The following is an 11456-nucleotide window of genomic DNA, read 5'->3' as shown; positions in this document are numbered from 1 at the left end:
AAAGGAATAATACAAGGCATCCAAATTGGTAAGGAAGAAGTAAAACTCTATTTGCAGATGACATGATATTATATAGAGAAAATCGTAAAGACTCTACCAAAAACCTACTAGAACAGATAAATAAATTCAGTAGTGTCACAGAATACAAACCAATGTAAAGACATATGTTGTATTTCTATACACTAAAAATGAAGCAGCAGAAAGAGAAATTAAGAAAACAACCCCATTTACAATTGCACCAAAAATAATAAAACACCAACAATAAACTTAACCAGAGTGGTGAAAGACCTATGCTTAGAAAACTATAAACCATTAGTGAAAGAAACAAAAAATGATGCCAAGAAATGCAAAGATATTCCATGCTTACAGATTGAAACAATACATCATACATACAATTATAGAAGAGAGCACAGGCAATAATCTGACTGGTCATAATAACATCTTTCTAGATATGCCTCCTAAGGTAAGGGAAACAAAAGCAAAAATAAACTATTGAGATTACCCCCAAATAAAAAGTTTCTGCACCATGAAGGAAACACTCAGACAATCTAAAAGGAAACCTATGGAATGGAAGAAAATATGTGCAAATGACATATCTGATAAAGGGTTAGTATCCAAAATATATAAAGATCTTATAACACTCAACATCCCCAAAACAAGTAATCCAGTTTAAAAAATGGGCAGAAGATATGAACAGAAATTTTCCAAACAAAATATACAGATGGCCAACAGACACAAGAAAAGATGTGGAACATCACTGATCATCAGGGAGATGCAAGTCAAAATTATAATGAGCTACCTCACCCCTGTCAGAATGACTAAAATCAACAATACAAGAAACAACAGTATTGACAAAGATGTGAAGAAAAAGGAACACTTGTGCACTGATGATGGGAATGCAAACTAGTATTTACTCTATTGAGGATTCTCAAAAAATTAAAAATAGAACTACATTATGATCTATAATTGCACTATTGGGTATTACCCAAAGAATACAAAAACACTAATTCAAAGGGATACATGCATTCTATGATTATGCAATAATTATTTGCAATTGCCAAAAAGTACTTGTGATGAGCACTAGATGAGTATGGATTAGGTTGAAACACATAACATACACCTGAAATGAATATAACGCTATGTAAACAAGACCGAAATTAAAATATTTTAGAAAGGAAAAAATAAAGAAATTGAATTTTTTAGTTTTAAAAGAGAAAAATAATACAGGTTATTTGTACAAAAGACAGACAATATTTTGAGAATACTTTGAAAATGAAAGGTTTATTCTATGTATGTAATGTGTACTAAAAGGCAGAAACTGATTAAAGGCCTTATGATGAGACAGCAAGCAAAATGTAAGCTGTGCATTCCATCTTAAGATGCATGAACTTATTACCCACATACCCTTATGGTATTTTATGCCAAGGTAATTAAGAAGAGACAATTACATATTTATGTAGGACTGTTCCACTATGCAGAGTAAAAGTAACAAATTAATCTTTTCTCCAGCTCTTAGAGCTTTACCTTAGCTCGTCAAAATATGTTCCTCCCTATTTTCCTTAGAGAAATGACGACCATTTATATAATGATTTGCAGAAAGCATCTCGTTGAAAATAGTGCAGTTTATTGTATCTCTTTAGAAAAGTATTATATTTCTGTAAGACATTCTTAAGTAATTACTTTTAGTTTCAATTTTATTTTATTATTAGTATTTTTCTCTTTTATTATTGTAATATTTTTAAAAAAATATTTTTAAATCCTAGGCTCTCTATGAGACATAAGTGAAATGTCTAAATCACTACGGCAATTACAAAGATTATAGAAATTCTGACATAAGGTCCGTGTATTATGAAAGAACTCAACATTATTAACTTAGTATCAAAAAGATGATTTTTCTTCAGTTATTAGTTGTGGAGCCCTTATGCCAGTTGTGTATTGAGGATTTGTTTTTTTCTGAAGTATAGCATACACAAGCTAACTTGTCAAACCATAATCCAAACAAATTAGTATACAAACAATATAAAGCAGACTTCAGGAACTTGTACAAAAATTTCAAAGTGGAAACTCCTCTGGGAACATTTTTAAATTTTTATTTATTTATTTATTTTTAAGATTTCACTTATTTATTTGAGACACAGAGAGAGAGAGAGCTTGCACGAGTTGCGGGGAGGGGCAGAGGGAGAAGCAGCCTCCCCACTGATTAGGAAGCCTGAGGAGGGGCTCAATCCCAGGACCCTGGAATCATGACCTGAGCCCAACGCAGATGCTTTCTTTCTTTCTTTCTTTCTTTCTTTCTTTCTTTCTTTCTTTCTTTCTTTCTTTTTCTTTCTTTCTTTTTTTAAACGCAGATTCTTAATGGATTGAGCCACCCAGGTGCCAGGGAACAGTTTTTAAAAGTGAACCTTCTGAAGCATCCTCAGGAAGCTGAGAATATTCCCTGAGATTTTATTTTAATATTGTGTTTTAGTTCAGAACAATCTGAAAAGATATAAACATAGATTATACAGATAGCAAAATTTGTAGCATGTTACTGTCACAAGATTCCAGTGCCAGTATTTGCTTTTGTAATTACAATAAAGCTGGCATAAACAAGCTGGTAAGAAACAAGTTGTGGTAGATTTAATATGTAAATGACAACAGCCCTGCCAAGTGAAGCAGAATGAAATCAAAGGACACTGCTCAAGAAAGATCTTCCAATTTGTTCAAATATAAATGGCATTGGAATATGAGAATATAAAAGAACATGCAAAAGGCATTAATACCAATCAAATGTTAAACAGTAATTTAGTCAAGCATATGCAAATGCTCAATGCCATAGGGGCATAATAACAGCTAATATCTGCTGAGGGATCTCAACCTGACAGGTGCCGAGAATTGTTCTAAATACTTAACCTAGATTGGCTCACTTGATTTTTACAATAATTCTATGAAGTAAGCCCATTTAATATCCCAATTTTACTGATAAGGAATCAAAGACAGAAAGGCCAGTAACTTGTCTAGGGTCACACAACTAAACAGTGAAGTGAAAAATGGAAGTTGAGAAATGTTTTCCCAGCATTTAGAATCTTAACCACCATGCTATATGTATGTGTGTGTGTATGTATGTATGAGCTTACTTATTTATTTATAGAAAACATCATTGATACTCAAGGATAATTTATGGGAAGATTATATCAACTATAGGAGCAGTTGAAACTAAGGACTTGTTCATTTATTTTTGAACAGTTATATTTTGGAGTGAAATGGGAAGATCACAAATGATGACACAAATATTTTTCATATTCATACCTTTAGCCAATATATGGCATTCACCAAATATCCAGTAAATATCCAGTGACTATTTACTTTTTTGTATTGGAAAAGCTGAAAATAATGAAAGTCAAATTTCAAAGGTGATATTTTCTGTGAACTTAAAGACAATATAGGATCCTGATTTACTTCAATTTTTCTTTTTTGACTAGGTAGATAACATAAAGTTTTATTCTACACTATGATTTCTTTAAAATATTTGTCATAAATATAAATACTTTCTATTATGATTTTAAACATTCAAAAAATAACATCAGTAAATCTGTGTGAACATACACATAAACATATGTACTCTGAGTATACCTAAAGCATTCTTATATTAATATTAAATAATATTTAATTTAAAATAGTATATGATATATATTCTGGTATCATCTTTTTTTCTTGACTAATAATATTAAAGGGACATTAAATGTAAATTTAAAAATCTATGTAACTCTGGAGTTATATTTGTGAAGTAGATACCTTTTATGTTCTCAAAAGGAATTATTAAATGTCTATTTCATAAGAACTATCCTCTTAGAGAATCATTTGCAATAAAAAATTTTTGGAATAGTCTCAGTTTAAAGTAACATTCTATTTATAGACAAGTACTACTTGAGAATAATTCAGAATATTATATCCAAAACAAGAAAGTATAATGAAATACTCATAATTTAAAAATAAATACATTTACATCAAAATTATTTTGTAAAAAATAGCAAATGCCATGTTGGCAATTGCTAGAAGAAAAGCACATTAAAAATTTAGAAATCATAGTACAATTTTATAATAATGTTAAGACAACTTTTTCTAAAATTTCAAGATGGTCAATAAGTACGCAGCCATAGAAACATAGACTGTAAATATGTTGTAAAAATGAACAACCAATATTCAGCATTAAGTGTTTAGATGCATGAAGTTTTGTTTTTCTTTCCAGAAATGTGCATGTTTTAGAAATAACTGCTTTAAATACATGATGATATAATTTTAACACAAGGTACCTAAATCATTTTTCCTAAACCAATTATTTTCCAGTTTCTCTCAAGCTACTTAAAATGAACAACATAGGCACTTGATAGTCAATAGTTGTCATAACTACTCTGTTCATTATATACTTCAGATTATTTAAGAGACTAAATTCCTTTCAATGCTGACTATTATATGGAAATATTTTATATTTAAAGAAAATAAAGAGATCAAATGCCAGTTTATTCCCATCTAAAGGACACTCTAATACAAGCAATAGCTTTACTTTACATAGCTGCCTTTTATTGCTTAACTTTATAGGATATTTAAATTATTTATAGGAATGTATATATCCTATTAGAAACATTGAGTCTGAGGAAGAAGGAGATGGAACACATGGCTTTGAGAGGTATTTCTGAACAAGTGATCCATGTCAGCCAATTGAAATATTTGATTCAATGTCTCTTGAAGCTATTGTTTCTTTGGAAGGGTAATTTGCTGCTAACATGGAGAATTGATGCTTGCTACTACAGTTAAAATGGCCTGCTTTTCAAAGCTCTTAGGGAAAATAGATGAAGGGTATAGAAATGTTCACAGTGGTTCTTGTGTTCATTGGAGTTTTAACGTTTACATGTTTTAATTGATCTGAGGCTTATTAAATAAGTCTAATAATTTAGAGTTGTATAGTCTAGTGATTTATGTCTGTAATCTTGAAATAGTGTGAGATTCCTTAGAGAATGTTTCTAGAGTATATTAATGATATTCTTAATCATTTGCTTTGTTTCACTGTTTCATGTATTCTAATTTCAAAAGATAATGAATAATTAAAAATCTATAGCTTTATGCTGAAGTGCATGATTAAGCATGAATATTGGTTTATCTCACCAGGACATTACAGAAAATGTATAAATCAATTTATTTTTGTGAGACATACTGTCAACTAGGTATCCTATGTGTGGGACCCAGGAAATTTAACAAAATCCCCTACCCCTGGACAAGCAGAGCAGGACTGACTCTATTTTGTGCTGCACCCGCCTTGTGCTGACCTGCTTACTACTTAGGGCACTGCCCCACCCTAGTCAAGCCCAGGGCACACCCTAATCAGAAATCCAGCTCAGTGATAGGCCAGTTCAAATGGATACTTTAAGGTAAAATGTAATTCAATCGGCCACCTGGGAGTGGACCAGCATGACTGTGCAACTTTCTGCATATCCCATTGGCCACTGGCCCCTATAAAGTTGCTAAGCTCTTAGTCTTGGGGTCCAAGTCCTTGCTCCGCTGTGTCGGGTATACTTGGACCCAGGCTGGAGCTTGCATCGGTGTTTGCATTGGCTCCTCGGTGGTTTCTTGGATTCGTGATCTTGGGCACAACACTATGTATATTCTCAATTTTTTCCTTGATAACCTTGATTTTAAGGGAGGGGCAATATGCCACCTTTCTAATTTACTTGTATCCAGGGTAGCTCTTTGCCATTACATCTCCTAGAAACCTGCTGGAAGTCTGCTTAAGTTTGTTTCCTGATAGAATAAAATGATAACAATTTCCTCATGCTCTCTTCTTTCTAACTTAAAGGTACACCCAATACCTGGAACTGAAGCATTTTTCAAGAGGCAAGCATGAGGAAGAGTCATAGAAATGTTGGCCTTAGTATCATTGAGTCAGTCATTTCTGCTCTCCTGGGATAACACTTTCCAATAAAGTCATTGCATGTAAATTTTGACTATGTATCCATTTTCTTCCTTTTTGTAAGCTTTCCATTTATTTGTCTTCTTTAATTTATTAATGTCATATGCTTTTCAGTGTAGAGAAGATTCGCTTGGTTAAACTTATTCCTAAGTATTTTATTATTTTGATGCTATTGTAAATGGGATTGTTTTCTTAATTACTTTTTCTGTTAGTTTATCATTAGTATAAAAAACACGACTGGTTTTTGTGAAAACTAGGAATAAAACAGACTTTCTCAACTTAATAAACTATTCTCAAAAAATCTACAACTAACATCATAGTTAATGGTGAGAAATGGAAAATTTTCCCCCTAAGATCTAATATAAGGCAAGGGCGTTCCTCATCAACTTGACCTGTAGATTCAATGCAATCTCAGTCAAAATCCCAGCAAGTTATTTCACGAATAACAACAAACTGATTCTAAGGTTTATAATGAAAGGCAAAATCCCCATACTAAGCCAATATAATATTTAATATTAAAGAGAATAACAAATTTGGAAGACTGATGCCTCCTGATTTCAAGACCTGTTAAAACATTTTTTTTAAGATTTATTTATTCATGAGAGACAGAGAGAGAGAGAGAGAGAGAGAGAGAGAGAGAGAGAGGCAGAGACACAGGCAGAGGGAGAAGCAGGCTCCATGCAGGGAGCCCGACGCGGGACATGATCCCGGGTCCCCAGGATCAGGCCCTGGGCTGAAGTTGGCACCAAACTGCTGAGCCACCGGGGGTGCCCTCAAGACCTGTTAAAAAGATATAGTGATCAAACCGTGTGATATGGATGAGAAAAAGAGAGATCAATGGAATAGAGGAGAGAGCAATAGGGCCCCATAACCATAGTCAACTTCTCTTTGACAAGGTAGTACAGACAGTAAAATGAAGCAAAGATAGTCTCTTGAATTAATGGTCTGAACAACATAATCCATGTGAAAAAAAAATAGACCTAGAAACAGACCTTACAGCTTTCACAAAAAATAATGTGAAATGGATCATAGATCTAAATGTAAAATGCAAAATTATAAAACTGTTAGGAAATAATACAAGAGAAATTCTTTTTTTTTAGATTTGATCTGATTCAAAAATTTGACCTTTTTTATTTTATTTTATTTTATTTTATTGTTTTAACAAGATAGAGCAATCCTTTATTTTTAGACACTTTTCACAGAAGTTTTCAGTAAATGAACTTTGCGGGGTGGGGGGGAGAGAACATGAAAACCAGCGTCCAGCCATCAGCAGCAGCTCTGCTCAGGACCTGGGATCCTCTTTGTCCTAGTGGTGAGGTGGAGGTGTGTACTTCCCTCCCTTTATTAGCTTATCCCGCTGCCACCTGATGAGTCGTATATATTTATTTATTTATTTATTTATTTATTTATTTATTTATTTATTTATTTATTTATTATTTATTTGAGACAAGGGAGAGAGAGGCAGAGACATAGGCAGAGGGAGAAGCAGGCAGAGTTCTGGGATCATGACCTGAGCTGAAGGTAGACACTCAACCACTGAGGCACCCAGGCATCACAGGAGAAATTCTAAATGACATGACTATGGTGGTGACTTTATAGATACCATACCAAGGCCATAATTCTTTAAAAAATTGGTAAGCTAGACTTCATTAAAATTTAAAAAAAGAGAAAAAGAAAAAAGGAAAAAAAAAGCCTCTGTTGTGCAATATACAACATTAGGAGAATAAAAAGACAGGCCACAGACAAGGAGAAAATATTTGCAAATGACACATAATAAAGGACTATTATCCAAATATTATATATATATAATAAGAAAACAAACAACTTAACTTTTAAAAATGGGCCAAAGATCTGAACAGACAGCTCACCAAAGAAGATATGCAAGTGACAATCATAGGACACGTGCTTCACATCATGTGTCATCAAGGTAATGCAAATTAAAACAATGAAATACCTCTGCCCAAATTTAGAGCACTGACAACACCAAATGCCAGTGATAATGTGGAGAGAAAACTTTCATATATCTCTGGGGGAAATTTAAAATGGTATAGTTACTTTGTAAGACAGTTTAATGATTTCTTATAAAACTAAACATATTCTTACTATGTGATCCAGTAAGAATATTCATTCCTTGGTGTTTACCCAAAGGAGTTGAAAATGTATGTCCACACAAAAACCTACACACAGATATTTATAGCAGCTTTATTCTTAATTTCCAAAGTTTAAAAACAATCAAGATGTCCTTCAGATGGTGAATGTATAAATAAACTGTGTTACATCCAGACAACAAAATATTATTTAGCCTTAAAAGAAATAAGCTCTTAGGCCATGAAAAGACATCAAGGAATCTTGAATGCATATACTAAGTAAAAGAGTTATTCTGAGAAGGCTACATACTATGTATTTCCAGCTATATGATATTCTGGAAAAGGTAAAACTAGGGTAACAATAAAAATGATTAGTGGTTATCAGGGGTGGGATGAGTTGGGGAGAGCTGATTAAGCAAAACAGATAATTTTTAAAGCAGTGAAAATTCTCTGTATATTATAAAGGTGGATAAAAGCAAGTACATACTGTCCAAACCCATAGACTATACAACACCAGAGTTAAACCTAAAAAAAATAAAAAATAAAAATAAAAAAATCTATGAACTTTGAGTGATACTATATGCCAATGTAGGTTCATTGTTGTTAAAAAATGTGCAATTCTGGTGAGTGATGTTGATAATGGTGGAGGCTATACACATGTGGGGCAGAGCATATATAAATACTCTTTTGTATCTCTCAAGTTCATTATAAATTTGAAGCTGCTCTAAAAAATAAAATCTTAAAAATTTGAAATGTTTAAAAGATCCTTAGGTACTAATTCAATACTCTGAAAATTATTCCAAGGAAAATAAGCATCTCATCTGCTTTTTCTGAAGAAACTATAATTTAAGATAATTAAACACTTGATGATAGAAATTCTTTTTAATGAAAAATTCTAGTTAATAAATACTGAAGCATTGATAGATTACTATGTCACCATTTGCAACATCTAAAGAAATAATGGATCTAGGTCATATTGTTACTGGCTGCTAAAACCAAATAAAAGGTTTGAGGAAAAATTATAATAGGTGATCGATGCTGGACACACTTGAATCCATAGAACAATCCTACAAACACAAAAAGAAATATACCAGTGTTGTATGTCTCCTGATGTAACCAAATAAGAAATAAACTGTATCACTTATATTATTGCCCAAAGGTCAGTATGAATCTGATCAAGCTTCAAGATGTAACTGCTAGTTTATAGCAAATACAGGGGATGAAAAACATGTCAAATGACACCAATTAGAAAGCAGTAGCAAAATCCAGGATGTGAAAAATTCTATAGGACAGAAGCCTCAGTTTACTCAGTAAAGAGAGATTTAGAGTTTAAAAGAGACCTGAGAGATATACGCATGAATTTTGGACTTTGTTTGGATCCTGATTCAAACAATATCTTAAAATAAATAGACAACTATTAATTTCTCTGAGACAATCTAGGAAATCTGACCGATAACTGGGTATTTCATATTAGGAAATACAGTTAGGGAATAAGTTGATTTTTAAAAATATTTTTTAAAGACTTTATTTTCAAGAGAGACGGAGAGAGGCAGAGACATAGGCAAAGGAAGATGCACACTCCTACGAAGAGCCTGATGTGCGACGTGATCCCGGAACTCCGGGCTCATACCCGGAGCTGAAGGCACATGCTCCACAGCTGAGCCACCCAGGTTGAACTTATTCATCCTGGGGATAAGTTAATTTCAAAATCATCAATAATGGGTTTCTTGAACACACCTTGTGCACCCTTGCAAATCCATCTACTGATGTAGTGACTAGATCCATTCACATATCAAAAAACTTTGTACAAAGATAATTTGACAGTGACTTGCCCCAGGACATAATAGTACCTATTTCTGTTCCAGGGCTTGCTTCTCTGATATCGTACTACACGACAATACAGAACCCAGCAATGGTGGAGTTGGTGGTGGAGTGTTAAGGCCCATTAGGTCAATCTTTTACACTGTTAAGGGAAACCAAAGAATAAATATTTCTTTTCGGCTCCCTGGGCAATGTCCTTAAGTTCACTGTACATGGTTCTTCAGAAGCTACCACGGGATTGGGCCTCATGTATTGACTTTTCCATATATTAGTATTTCCTGATACTTACTTCTGAACTCCAGAATAACTTCCCAAATAAAGGGTCTCCTCACAAGAGTATAAGCCAGCCTTTAATTTTAAGAAAACCCAGTTAAAGCTATAACATGGTGACTATGTTTAAAAAGGAACAGAGTGAATCTCTATGGGGTAGGATCCTGTGAGGTCTTTGTGGCTGAAATGATATATGTTCAGGATTTGCTGGCACAGTAATTCACAAAGGGAAATTAAACACACTGATGAGGAACTAGATGAAACAAGATTGGCATATGTTAATAAATGTTGAAATTGGGTAATGGATACATGGAAACTGTGAATATTCTTCCCATTTTGTATATGAGTATTTAAAAAAAGTTTTTGAAAAGTCTTAGATATGTAGTAACTCGGCTTTTGGTCTTTGTTCTTATCTTTTCCTTGGTATAGAACAGGAATTCTCTTTTTTTTTTTTTAATTTTCTTTTTAAGATTATTTATTTATTTATTTTTATTTATTTATTTATTTATTTATTCATTCATTCATGAGAGACACAGAGAGAAAGGCAGAGACACAGGCAGAGGGAGAAGCAGGCTCCCTATGGTGAGCCCAGTGTGGGGCTGGATCCAATGACCCTGAGATCAGTACCTGAGTCAAAGGCTCAAGCACTGAGCCACCAAGGCATCCCAAAACAGGGATTCTCAATTGGGGATAACTTTGCCCCACGTAGGGGGCATTTGGCAATGTATGGAGACATTTTTGAATGTCACAACTAGGAAGAGTGTGTGCTACTCACCTCATTGGGTTAGAAGCCACGGATGCTTCTAATCATCCCAGGAGACACAGAACAACCCCCATCTCCAAATATCAATAGTACCAGTGTCAAGGTACTCTGGCAACATTACATGCAAACTGATGACTGGTAGTAGCTATAGCCCTCTTTATTTCTTCTCATTTATAATCATTTTCTTCACTAATTGCTCTGGTTTATAGTTCAAATGAGTTGTAGAATCCCTTCAAACTTATTAGCCCTTTGCACTGGGGAGAAAATAAAATTAATACAAGTACACTTCATGGAAAATTTGAAAAGCAAAATATTTTTTTTCAGGGACAAGCTTAATGTCCTTATTTTTAAAAACCATTTAATTCTAATATATATGAGGGTAGCATAGTTTCCTTTAACAGTTTCTTTTAATTCCTTTCCTTTAGCTCTCTGATGTATGCTATTTAAAGTATTTGTGAAAAATAAAATAAAATATTTGTGAAACTAACATTCATGGCCAAAATAACACAAAAGGTGGGGAGATGGTAAATAAACATAAAATGTTCTAACCTTCCAGTATCAAAAAAGTAGA

Source organism: Nyctereutes procyonoides, unplaced genomic scaffold, assembly GCF_905146905.1.
Source record: "Nyctereutes procyonoides isolate TBG_1078 unplaced genomic scaffold, NYPRO_anot_genome, whole genome shotgun sequence".
NCBI lineage: Eukaryota > Metazoa > Chordata > Mammalia > Carnivora > Canidae > Nyctereutes > Nyctereutes procyonoides.
The sequence above is the reverse complement of the archived record's forward strand: the minus strand, read 5'-3'. Positions refer to the sequence as shown.